The sequence below is a fragment of the Panthera uncia genome, chromosome D2 (assembly GCF_023721935.1).
Source record: "Panthera uncia isolate 11264 chromosome D2, Puncia_PCG_1.0, whole genome shotgun sequence".
Lineage (NCBI taxonomy): Eukaryota > Metazoa > Chordata > Mammalia > Carnivora > Felidae > Panthera > Panthera uncia.
In genome coordinates, this window is record NC_064818.1 from 3,500,753 (window position 1) to 3,514,389 (window position 13,637).

The 13,637-nt window shown below is 35.6% G+C and overlaps 1 protein-coding gene across 1 annotated transcript in view; it reads left to right on the forward strand.

The window, feature by feature from the left end:
- Window positions 1–13,637, forward strand: part of PCDH15 (protocadherin related 15) — a 741,840-nt gene that overhangs the window by 664,845 nt on the left and 63,358 nt on the right. The gene's annotated exons all lie outside the window — the stretch shown is intronic.

Below are 13,637 nucleotides of genomic sequence, written 5' to 3' on the forward strand. Positions count from 1 at the left end.
CGGGCTCTGTGCTGACAGCTTAGAGCCTGGAGCCTGTTTCGGATTCTGTGTCTCCCTCTCTCTCTGCTCCTCCCCTGTTCATGCTCTGTCTCTCTCTGTCTCAAAAAAATAAATAAACGTTAAAAAAATTAAAAAAAAATTAAAATAAAAATAGAACTGCCTTGTGATCCACAAATTCCACTACTGAGTATTTACACAAAGAAAACATAAGCACCAATTCAAAAATATATAGGCACCCTTTTGTTTATTGCAGCATTATTTACAATAACTAAGGTATAGGGGCAACCTAGTAACTATCTTTTGAGCCTTGACAATATTGGTACAATTTATAGATTTTATATAGCCCTTAAAAATATGCTTATTTTTAAAAAGTATTACTTATTTATTAAAATTTTTAAAAATGCCACTCTTCCTATTATGTGCTGTTTGAAATAGAAATAGGCTGTTTTTGTTTAAGATTAAAAAAAATCCATATAGGGGCGCCTGGGTGGCTCAGTCGGTTAAGCGGCCGACTTCGGCTCAGGTCATGATCTCTCAGTCCGTGAGTTCAAGCCCCGGGTCGGGCTCTGTGCTGACAGCTCAGAGCCTGGAGCCTGTTTCGGATTCTGTGTCTCCCTCTCGCTGACCCTCCCCTGTTCATGCTCTGTCTCTCTCTGTCTCAAAAATAAATAAAAACGTTAAAAAAAAAATTAAAAAAAAAAATCCATATAACTGGCTAACGACTGAAAATAATAGGTTATAAAAGCCATACAGATCATCTGATCCTGGTTACAGGAAGCATATCTATATATAGGAAATATAAAAGGACATATATAAACATATTAATAATGGCTATAAATGGATACAATGTAGAGTTTTTAGTATTCCTTTGCTAATATACATTTTCTGATATTTCTGTAATAAACAAGAAGTAATCAAGTATTTATATATTAGACACATTATAAAAGACAGTTGAACATTTAAGTGGCTAAAATTTTTCATCTTTACAAATAACACAGAGCAAGAATAATAATATGAAGTGGCACCTGGGTGGCTCAGTTGGTTGAGCGTCCATCTTGGACTCAGGTCATGATCTCACAGTTCATGGGTTTGAGCCCCGCATCAGGCTCTTTGCTGACAGCTCAGAGCCTGGAGCCTGCTTCAGATTCTGTGTTTCCCTCTCTCTCTGCCTCTCCCCTGCTCATTCTCTGTCTGTCCCTCTCTCTCAAAAATAAATAAACATTTAAAAAAAGTTTTAAGGGGCTCCTGGGTGGCTCAGTCGGTTAAGCGTCCGACTTCGGCTTAGGTCATGATCTCACAGTCCATGAGTTCGAGCCCCACGTCGGGCTCTGTGCTGACAGCTCAGAGCTTGGAGCCTGCTTCGGATTCTGTGTTTCCCTCTCTCTCTGCCCCTCCCCTGCTCATGCTCTGTCTCTCTCTGTCTCTCAATAATAAATAAACGTTAAAAAATTTTAAAAAATAAAAATTAAATAAATAAATAAATAAAAATAAAAAAGTTTTAAAAAGATTAATTTGATTTAGGAGTCAAAAAAGAAAGAAAGAAACTAATTTAGGAATTTTTAAAAAGGAAAACAGGGTGAAAAAAGCATTTAAATAATTTTGCCAAAGTAGATTCATAACTTATTACAATCTCATCCATGCTTCTCAAAAGCTAAAAATATTTTTTAAAGTTAGCAATTGAGAATACTAATATTTTAGCCTAGTATTTCAAGGTGGAATTGTAATGTTGGCCACTCTGCTTTGTAGTATATTGTTTGGGGGCCAATTCTTTTTAGAATTTCATCCAACGAAAAATAATAGTAATAGGAATTTTACTTTTGTGTTACAGCTGTTTCTTCTTATCAAACTTGTTAGATGTTAGACAAAATATACATTGTTATAAAACTGAAAAAATATGTCTGTGCATACATGTTTACATATATGTGTGTCATATATCCATGTGTATGTATGTGTATATATATACACACATACATAGAGACAGAGAGATGGTTTCTGAAATACCACCAATTTAAATGAAGGACATTGCAGAAAGCAAGTTTTTTTGTTGTTGTTGAATGTGTTGTTTACATTAAAATGTTGCGATGTATATATATTCAAGGAGGCAGATTTTATTTTCCCATGTGTAAATAGCACCATTCCAATCTATCAGTATGGGCCTCTGTATAATTAGTGTCACGTTAATGGTCCTAAAGGCTTTTCTGCTGCTAATCATTAATTTCATCATAGTACTTTATATTCACTATATTTTTGAAAGTTCTCCATTTATTTTCCAAAGTAAAAGGTTTATAAATTGAATTCCATTTTCCTTTGACATACTCTTTAAAAAGCAATGATAAAGGTTTTGCTTTTTGTAGTAAAGCTTTTTGTGTGTGCTTATTGTTTCTGTCTTAAATGGGCAAACGTTGTCAGAGGGAACACACAGAAGATGCCACATTCGTATTTAATTTGCAAATGCCTTGCTATCAGGATCCTCCGATTCCCTCTTAAACTTAATAATTGAAGAATAAATAGGCTTCTTATACATTATTCATATCCTAAACCTTTTTGCAATGATGAAAATGCCATTCTTTATCTCGTAAATTAATTGTGCTTTAAAACTGTAAAAATATAAATGAGGATGTTTAAGTGACAGGATACTCAAATCTTTTCATGAAGCAAGGTGGTCCAAATTTTTGAACACATGAAGGACAAACTTTCTTAAATAATTTAATGATGGGAACAAAAATAAGCTTAAAAGAAAGTTTGTGTTCAAGAGGATTTAAAAAAAAATGTTATATATCCTCTTTAAATTTTAATTTTCATTTTTGAAGGATATTTTAGTGGCCAATCTGAAAACCAAGTCACAAAAAATATAAAAGAATAAGAAAATCAAGTGTAATAGATATGCATAAATAGTATAACATGCCAAGGTAAATGCTATAGTAAAAAATACATAAAATATAGTAGTTAGGAACATGCAGGTGGAAACAGCAGTGCCCCTAAGGGAGTTGGGACAGACTTGAGAAAATTATCATTTAAGGTGAGACTTGGCTTTATTGTTCAATATTATATATATTCAGTATGTGTAGGTGTGTGTGTGGGCATGCTCACACATATACCATAATATAGTCCAGGAGGGAGCACCATTTGGCCTAGTAGACAAAAGACACTTCTTAAAAATGTTTTAACGTCTATTTATTTTTGAGAGAGAAAGAGAGAGAGCATGAGTGGGGAAGGGGCAGAAAGACAGAGAGACACAGAATCTGAACTAGGCTCCGAGCTGTCAGCACAGAGCCTGATGTGGGGCTCAAACTCACCAACCTTGAGATCATGATCTGAGCCAAAGTTGGATGCTCAACCAACTGAGCCACCCAGGCACCCCAATAAGAGACATTTTAAATTAGAAGAAACTGAGTAAAGAGTTGGAATCATAGAAGAACACAGATTGTTCAGGAAAAAAAAAAATAGGTAGTATGATTTGGGGGAAATTCAAGTAGAGGTACCTGTAGGGCAGGAAGTTGGAATGGTGCACTGGGATCAGACTATTTCGTGTGCGTGTCATAATGCCCCTCTTGTGGCAGGTGGGGGCTCTTGACCGTCTTTCTGCCATGGCTGGAGTGAAAACTCAGTCGTGAGGGCCTGCTTGGGCAGCATCTGCTTGGTAGATAGTCTGTGAACTGAGGGGTATTATTGCAGATCTCCAACGCGGAAGGCTTGGGACAGACAGGAAGTCGGGAGGCCTGGGGCCAGATGATGGATGCTGAGATCTGTGGCCCAATTCATGTCTGGGTGGGGTGCCCTTGCCAGGTGGGCAGACGACGGCGGGAGGGACCAGCACAGCAGCTAGAAGAGGGACAGGAGCCGGGGAGATGAGAAGGTGGAACTATATTGGCCTTGGATTGATCTAATGTAATGTAACTGACAGAGAACACAGGTGAGAAATAAGGAGGATCATTTAATTTGCTTTGAATGCTGAAGGATTGGAATTCATAACTGCAGAATCATAGCAACAGTACAAACTTCTCAGACATTCCTATAATAAGTGAGCTTTCACCAAAAACCTTTAACATTCTGTTATTCAGAATCAACATCAAAAACTCGTTTTCCTCTCTCAGAGAGTTCAAATTGTACATGTTTTCCGTTATTACTGTGTGTTGAATGGAACACAATTTCTTTCTTTTCCACCTGGATGAAAAGGTAGAACAAATATTTCAGAGTCCATTTCAAAGCTTCGTTGGAGAATATATGATCAGTCATGAGAATAGCAATAATGAAGAAAAGAACAAAGCAAGTATTTTTTGAGGTAGTATTTCTTTTCTGAAGATTTTACAAAGAAAATAAAATTAAACTTAAAAAAAAGTTTCAATGATCACATAAATGCAAGTCTTTCCGATGTTTAAATCTCATGCCTCCTGTAATAAAACATGTTTCAGTGTATAACTTTAAAAATGATAAAAGGAAGATTTTGCTGTTCTCCAGTCTCTTTCTTTAATTTTTCAAATAGGAATTATCATGTGATATTGGGCACCACTTTTTAAGAGTAAGCTTTGATAAATTCTAGCTATAATAAAATAACAGTAAAACTCCTGAAAAGGTTTTTGTCATTCAAATTGTGTTGCCTGTGTCTACCTTACATTATTAAATTGTTGTTTCTACAGTAAGTTTTATTTTACTCACTAGAATATCTCTGAATTATATTAGACTTTTACTTACGTATACAAATAGTAGATACATTGGAATTAGGAAGTATTGGACTGTACTCACCTTTTTGACATCCAAACACAAAACTAAACAAAACAAAAAACCAGACATTAAGCTTTCTTATTTGAAATGTCTATGCCCTCTCTTTTTCTGCCTTTTATTTTTTTGCATAAGTCTTGAATAGCCTTCTAAATAGACCTCTCTACCTGACATTTTCCTTTCCTCATTCATATTTTATCATATGTTGGACATATGTATTGTCTTAAGAGCTTTAAAATGAAGGTTTCTTTGTAGTTCCTGAAAATACAAGAGCCAAGTTAAAGTAGTTTAAGAAGCCAAGGATCTGTTCTTTTTGCCCCTTACAAACACAGCTTGACATGCTGACATTAGTAGGTGGAAATGTGGGATTTGAGAGTTTTTGCCCTGACATTCTAAAATACTTTCACTCTATTACAGGGAGAGTGAGCCTTCAGTGCTGTTAAATGTTAAAATGGGGTCTAATTGAAAAACTGAAGTTTAAAATTAGCATTATTGGACTTTAATGGGCTTTGGAAGTTCTTAGGACATCACTAATTATTCCACTAATATTTCCACATCCATAGTATTCATTTAGGCAACAGAGGGGAACAGTTATTTAGGCTGCTAGAAAATTAATGGGCTCACCTACACCCCTATATGATAGAGGCAATTATTTGGTGATTTTCTCTTAATGTTGGGCACCTGTGTGCATTAAAATTTCCAGATGAGGTCTTAGAAATTCATAAGTGGTTTCCTGTGTCTTAGCTTTCATTTAGAAATATAATTACAACAGGTATAATTATAATATTCATTTCTGATTTTCATTCTTTTAAAACAAATTTAGACATAACTTTCCTGATTTTACTCACTAACAGAAACTCCCAAAAGTCTGTGAATCAAATCTTCCAAGGTTACCTCTTTCAGATAATAAAGACTGTGCCCGGAGCCCAGTGTACATTTTTTATTATAAAGAAGCTGATAGAAAAAGTCAAGTGGCATCGATTCTGTAGCAAATTTGATTCAGTTACAATTTTCACGATGAGCCAGCTTTAATTTTTAGGTGTTAATTTAACCAAGTTTGTTAGATGTGTCCTTACTACTAGCTAAAAATCAACTTGTAATTTTTACTTATATTTTCCCCTTTCTTAGAATATCTTTAGGAATTTTCCCCATTTTTTAAAGAAACAATGCAGGTTATATTCACAAAGGTTAATTTATTTAAAAAATAGTACTTATCTCTTTTGTTTTATTCATGCTTAAGTTCTCCAATGACATCTCAGGCAAATAGTGAAACTCGTTCTTCTCAGCCACACATGAACGCATCGGGACTAACTTCTAATATTGTTAACATTTTTATTTATGTATCTTTAAACATTTTTTAAGTTTATTTATTTAGAATGTGACAGAGAGCATGAGTGGGGGAGGAGAAGAGAGAGAGAGAATCTCTAGCAGACTTGCACTGTCAGCGCAGAGCCCGATGCAGGGCTTGAACTCGCAAACCATGAGATCATGACCTGAGCTGAAACCAAGAGTTGACCGCTTACCAAACTGAGCCACGCAGGCGCCTCCTTGTTAACATTTTTAAAAATCAGTTCCTTCTCCAACCCCCCAGCAAAAGCCAGAAAGGTAAATTTCTATATGAAAATAAATTTTCTAAATTAAAATGAATTTTGACTTATGTTTCCACTTTCCTTCTTTTAGCATTGATGTATTATACATTAGAGTATATTCTATCCCCTGTGATTAACCTGGTTTGTTAAGTAGAAGATTGAATTATTTTTATTCTAACTGCAGAAATGATAGATTCTTACCCTCTGTTGCTTTATTTTGTATTTCCCTTGTCCTGTTTTGTTTTGTTTTCTATATTTTTATCTCATTTCTTTTCCTTCCCTGTGTATCCTTTGTGCATTTGAGATGTTACATACTCTATTTTATTTAATAAATGGGACGCCTGGGTGGCTCAGTCAGTTAAGCGTCAGACTTTGGCTCAGGTCATGATCTCGCAGTCTGTGAGTTCGAGCCCTGCGTTGAGCTCTGTGCTGGCAGCTCAGACCCTGGAGCCTGTTTCAGATTCTGTGTCTCCCTCTCTCTCTGCCCCTCCCCCGTTCGTGCTCTGTCTCTGTCTCAAAAATAAATAAACGTTAAAAAAATTATTTAACAAGTGTTACCTTAGAAATTTTAACATACATGTACCTAAAAATACCAATGTACCCTCCACCCTGAATATTATTTAGAATATTCAGACATTTAAAGTAAGTCCTTACCATTGAAATTTATATGTTATTGTTTTGGGATATCTTAGTCTGTTTTTTTGGCCACACAGAAGAATATAATCATGCATTGTAGAGCCCATGCTCAAGTAGAGTGATTTAAACATTTAATACTTTATTTGCTTTTTCATATCTTCCTATATCTTAGACTTTCCACTGGAATCATTTCATTTAAGGGACACCATGTAGAACTTTCCATCGGTACCTGTCCACGCCACCCTGTGATTGTCTCAAAAAGTGTTTATTTCCTTCTTGTTTTTGAAAGACATTTTTGCTAGGGCTAGAATTCCAAGTGTGCAGCTATTTTCTCTGGGCACTTTGAAGAGATTTCCCTCCTTCCACTCAACCACCATTCTTCTACTCCTGAGACCCTTCTATGACTCCCCCTTCTGTTGGGGGTAGGCTGCCACGCATTCTGCAGTTTCTACAAGATGTGGAGGGCACTTTGTGTTTGTCCTGTTGGTACTTTATTGGGCTTCTTAAATCTGTTGACAGCTGTTTTTTTTTTGTTTTGTTGTTGTTTTTGTTGTTGTTTTTATCAATTCTGGAAAATTCTGTTTTTCTTGAACCTCTGATTAGACATTTGCTAAACTTTATCACTAAATGCTATGGCTCAAATTTGCTTTTAGGTTTATGTGTCTTTTTGTCCTGTAAGGCATTCTGGGTCATTTCTTCTATCCTACCATTCAGTTCACTAATTCTCTCATCAACTCTGCCTACACTGCTAATAGCTTCATCTCTAAGTTTTTCATTTCAATTACTATTTCTTCATTTCTACAAGATACTTTTTATTTATGTGCAGCTATTCTCATTCCCCCTCCTATTTTTAAGATGTCTATTTACTGAAACATACTGAACACATCTGCTTTGTATTCTGTGCCTGCTAATTCCCTCCGCGGGTATGATTTTGCTTTATTTATTTATTATTTTTATTTAAGTTTATTTTTTGAGAGAAACAGAGAACAATCAGGAGAAGGGCAGAGAGAGAGGGAGACATGGAATCTGAAGCAGGCTCCAGGCTCTGAACTGTCAGCACAGAGCCCAATGCAGGGCTCGAACCCACAAACCTCGAGATCATGACCTGAGCCAGAGTCAGAGGCTTAACCAACTGAGCCACCAAACAGCCCTGATTTTGCTTTTTCTTCAACTAACTCTTCTTTAAGGAATTTTGTTCCTTCTTCATTTTTAGGATTATTTTACTCTAACTTTTTTTTTATCTTTCTTGGAACTTACTTGTTAGGATTATTTAAGGCATAGGTTGGAGGTGGTTGTTTTGAAAATGCACTTTCTTCTGGGAAGAGGCTAGGCCACTATCAGTGACAGATCACTTTTCTTACATTCTCAGTTGTGGTTTTTCTGTTTATTCAGGTAGAGTCTAGGACCACTGGGTTTACGAGTTCAGAATATTATGATTTCTCCTTGAATTGAGCAAATTGGTAGTGTATGAATGAAGGCTACAGACCCAATGAGGTCTTGTGTTGGTTGGATTGATTCTCAAGGAAGGTTTTTCCCCACTGCAATCAACATCAAAGCTTAAGCCTGGAGATTTTCTTAGCAGTTTGGGATGGTGGTGGCAGTGGTGGCTGGAAAGGAGAGATGAATTTCTCAATCGTCCTTAAGGTGAGAATTTAGCATCCTGGGAAGGGTAGTCTTAGACTCACTTCCGTGAGTGAGCATTGGGTATTGTTTCCTATTCTCTGAGCCAATCACAGCCGCAAGAATTTTAAGCTCACCTAGATCAGCAAAAAGCCCTTTATGTGGAACCACACTCAGCACTAATAAGAGTTTTGTATTTCTGCCTTCACTTAGTTTGTGGCCTGCATATGTATTATTTTCTTTCTGTGTCCCTAACATGTCTAGGAAGAGTTCTTGTCATCTTTTATCTAGCACTTACTGTTGTGTTCACTGGGGTCTCAGTCCTGGTACTTAGTGTGACAGATTGAGCCTAGTGGTTTCCATATAGGTTTTAGAGTGAGGCCTCCCCAGGTTTGCTATCGATTGTCATTGTGATTATGAGAAAGTAACTACTCTCTGTGTGCCTTCCTTCCTTTATCTATAAAATAATAACAATAAAATTTACTCAACAGGAGGGGTGCCTGGGTGGCTCAGTTAAGCGTCCACCTTTTGATTTTGGCTCAGGTCATGATCTCATGGTTTGTGGGTTCAAGCCCTACATCAGGCTCTGCACTGACAGTGTGGAGCTTGCTTGGGATTCTCTCTCTCCCTCTCTGTCTGCCCCTGCCCTGCTTATGCTCACATGCAGTGTGCTCTCTCTCTGAAAGTAAGTAAACTTTAAAAAAAAAGGAGAGCAAAGTACAGGTATCTTGAAAAAATTGATTAATGGATTATTTTAAGGAAGTTACAATCTCATGATAACATGTCTGGAGTAATAAGCTTAATTTTGTGCATATTCATTGGTAAATATCATGATATGAAAAATGTTAAAATTTTTAATATTATAAAATATTAAGTTATAATAGTTATACTACACTTGGCTATCTTTATATATGTATATATATGTGTGTATATATATATATATATATATACACACATGTACATATTTATCTTGAAATAATGTTTGTTGATCAATGGTTTTTTTTTCATTTTATGAATAAGGAAAACTGAAACTCTGAGTGATTTTTTTTCAAAATCACACCTGACATTTGAGTCCTTATCTCTCTAAAACACAACCTACACATGCGTGCGCGCGCACACACACACACACACACACACAGCATAAAAGTAAATTTAAAATTATCAAACATAGAAAGCAAATAGTTATTGTAGTACACTCTGCTGAAACTCTCACTTTTCACATCTGAAACCAGATTTAAAATTGTGTTCTTATTTTTTTTATCAGTATTTTTGGTATAATTTAGTATATAAATATATCATGTCTTCTCATTGATATCATGAAGGAATATTTGGTTGTTAATTATGTGTAATTCCCATGTACCTACACAACATTGATCAGTCACATCTTATAGACAGGTTTCAGTCTTAAATCATGTGTTTGTTGAAAATTAAATACGCTCAAAATTGAACTTGAAAATACTTTAAATTACTTCTAAGTGTGGTACTAATTGGAATTTTTATCATTCACTGTCTAACTGGCTAGTATTCAACTAGATGTACTTGGGAGAAAGGAGGGAGATTTGAAAGAATATTGATGACCCTGGGAAGCCATCATCAATTCCTGTTTTCTGAAATGAGGTCTTTGAGATTCCAAAAAGGATTAAGACCATGCAAAGAAATAGAAATGCAAAGTGAAGTCATTACTGACAACATTAATATGACAGTAGTAATTTTATACTTTTGGGAAAATACCCAGTAAACGTGATTCTTAAAAACCCTGTATCTCATTTTTTGATAATTTGCTCCAAATGTACTGTGAAAAAATCATAAAAGAAATTAGATATTTCCAAGTTGTAATTGCTAATTTCATACCCAGACTTTTGCATTAAATGATTATTTGCTTCAGGAATGGTACTGATACCAGATGGGCCAAGGCTCTGAGAGGGAGGGTCTCAGGACACTTGCCATGTGGGTTCTTGGCTTTGTCTGTGAAATAATTCAAGAGCAAGACATTTAGAAATAAGAAAGGAGCTGCTTCACAAAGTATTGGTCTCCCTCCCAGATGGAGAAGAGGACCCCCTTTGTCTCTACTGAAAGGCTTTAGAAACCATATAAGGAGGGGGTAGCTAACCATATAGGGAGGGGGTAGCTCTTTAACTTTGGGTTTATTACTTACATTGGGCCATTTGTTTTTCCATTGTCTTAGGGTTGTGGAGTTAACCACAGGGAGCAGTCTTAAGAATGCCCAGCCTTTGTGGCTTTTATTGCCAGAGGGCATGGGGCTGGTAGTCTTCCAAGAGTTGGATCTTGTGAATCTTTATGTTCAGGGTCAGCCTAAAACCAATATGGCTTCACTTTAGTCAACTTGTCTCCCAAGCCTCCCTTCCCTCCTGCCTCAGTGTGTTTGAAAAAGCACCTTAACCTGTTAACCTATCTACTTTGTGGTTATCTTAATTTAGTAACTTAGAAATACTAGAAAGTGAAATTACTTGTTTGTTGAAATTGGACGTTAATCAGTAAGAACTGTACAAAGAAACTGAATGTACCGAGCAATCACAATGATTTTACTGTAACTACCTTTTCTTTCCTAAATATAATTGTGTTGTTCTACAGGGTTCATTTAAAATTACAAAGGTTTGTTTGACTGAGAAAGACAAGTAGCATAAAATTTCACTCATTCGTGGAATCTAAAACAAACAAACAAACAAAACCAAGTAAACAAACAAACATAAAGCAGAATCAGACCTATAAATACAAAGAACACACTGATGGTTGCTGGTGGAGGGGTGGAGGGGATGGACAAAAGGGGAGAAGGGGGGGGAGGGGAAGGTACAGGCTTCCAGTTACAGAATGGATAAGTTACAGGGATGAAAGGCACAGCATAAGGAATGTCATCAATGATACTGCAATAGAGTTATATGGTGACAGATGGTAGCTACACTTGGGGTAAGCACAGCATGACATACAGAGGTGTTGAATCACGCGAAACTAATGTGACACTGTGTGTCAAGTTCAAATTACAAAAATTTTTAAATTAAAAAGAAAAAAGCACAGGACTAGATGTTAGCTGTAAATACTTGGGAGCATGGGAAATGTGGTGAATTGGACTTAGATTCTAGAGTCGGAATGATCAGAATTCAAATCCTGAAGCACAGAAAGAGCTAAGTGGATTAGGTATATAACTATTGAGTCTCGTGTTCTTCATAGGTAAAATAGGGAATAATAATACCTATCTCATGGTGTTAGAGGGAAGATGAAATAAAATGATTTAAAATGCCTATAACAATTTAAAAATATAAGGGTTTAGAATCTTAGAACACAAAATTGAGTAAAAGAATTCAGATAGAAGAGGGAACATATAGTGTGATCCCATCAACATAACATTTTAAAATAGGCGCAACTACTGAATGGTGTTAGAAATAAGGCCGGTGGGTTCCCTAGGGAGTAGGTGTTGTTCGAGGATATAGAGAACATTCTGGGGTGCGGTAATGTTTTCTTTCTTGAAGCAGGTGCTAGTCACGTGGATGTGCATCGTTTGCAATTTTTTTGAGCTGTATACTTACGATTTGTGCATTTTTGTACATGTTTTTAATACTTCACTGTCATTTGCATTAACAGTAAAAAATTTATTTCAGTGGAAACATCCATGCTAATTATAAGTTAAAGGATAATACTCAACCAAATCTTTGACCTATTTGTCATTGGTCCCAAGTTTGCTCATCGTATGCAAAAGAAATGTCTTTGATTACTTGATTCAGACTCTGATTTTAATTTTAGTTGGGAATGGGCTTTTTTATTTTTTATGTTCTACTTTATTAAATGAATAAAACGCCTGAGTTCAAAGCTTAAAAAGAAACACTTTGATAACTATTTTTTCTTTGTTCTTCTTCCCCTTTTAGTGATAATGTGATCTGATGTTGAAATCTAATTACTGTCCCTCTAATGCCAAAACTCAGCTCCACCATCATGTGAAACATAGACCATCTACAGAGATGAGTTGGTGCTGGAGCTCAGCTCATCTGACTTCTTAGAAAGTCATTTTGACAAAATTCAAGAAATCTCTTATCCTGAAGGAAAATATCTCTTTGTTTGCTTACTTTAAGTTACCTTGTTTAATAGAAAGGTAGAGCTATCCTCAAATGTTTCCAATGGTTGAGCACATGTATAGAGAATTTGAAGATGGAGATCCAAGCCCATGGTAACCTTTAACATGCATTCACTATTATTGTCATTATTTATATCCCAACTTCACCACCTACTATGTAGCCTTTGGCCATATCACTTTAATTAGAATTAAAATTTCAGTTTCTTAGTCACATAAGCCTCATTTCAAGCGTTCAGTGGTCATATGTGGCTAGTGGCTGCTGTGTTAGAACACATTTAGTGCATTTCCGTCACCACAGAAAGTTTCACTAGACAGCATTAATTTATATAATTGGCATAATACATTTCTCAGAGTTTGTATTTAAAAAGATGATGCTTTGTAGAATCCTTAGCATTGTAACGACATCGAAAATGCTTGATACATGACATTTAATAATGTTTTTTAGTAAAAATAACTAGATAATGAAAATAATGAATAATAACAATATAAAAGTTATATATCTAGTATCATGAAGCAGGTGTACGTAACCTTGTATAAATTCACTAAGACTCTCCTATCCATTATTCCTCCTCCAAATATTTCACTACGAAATAATTCTCAAATTTGTGTTCTGAAACATCTCTGAAGTAGAAGCTATAGAGCCAGACTAATATATTACCCTCAAAGCTTCATTACAAAAGACATCTAAACAACTATTTACCTTTTTAAATTCTAAATATTAAGAAACCTTAACATGTAGATCATTAGTACCTACAACTAGGAACAAATCTGATTAATCAGGATATTGAGCGATTAAAAAGGAACAATTAGTATTCTAACCTTCTCTAATTATGACATGGCATTAACTAATTAGGATCTTTATATATCTCTAGACTTATTGTTGAAAAAGTTTTGAACTTTTATTCTTCTTGTCATCTGAGAGATTTTAGTGCATTATTTTATTTTTTCCCCTTTCGGAAATGGGTTAGATGAAAAGCACTATCACAAGC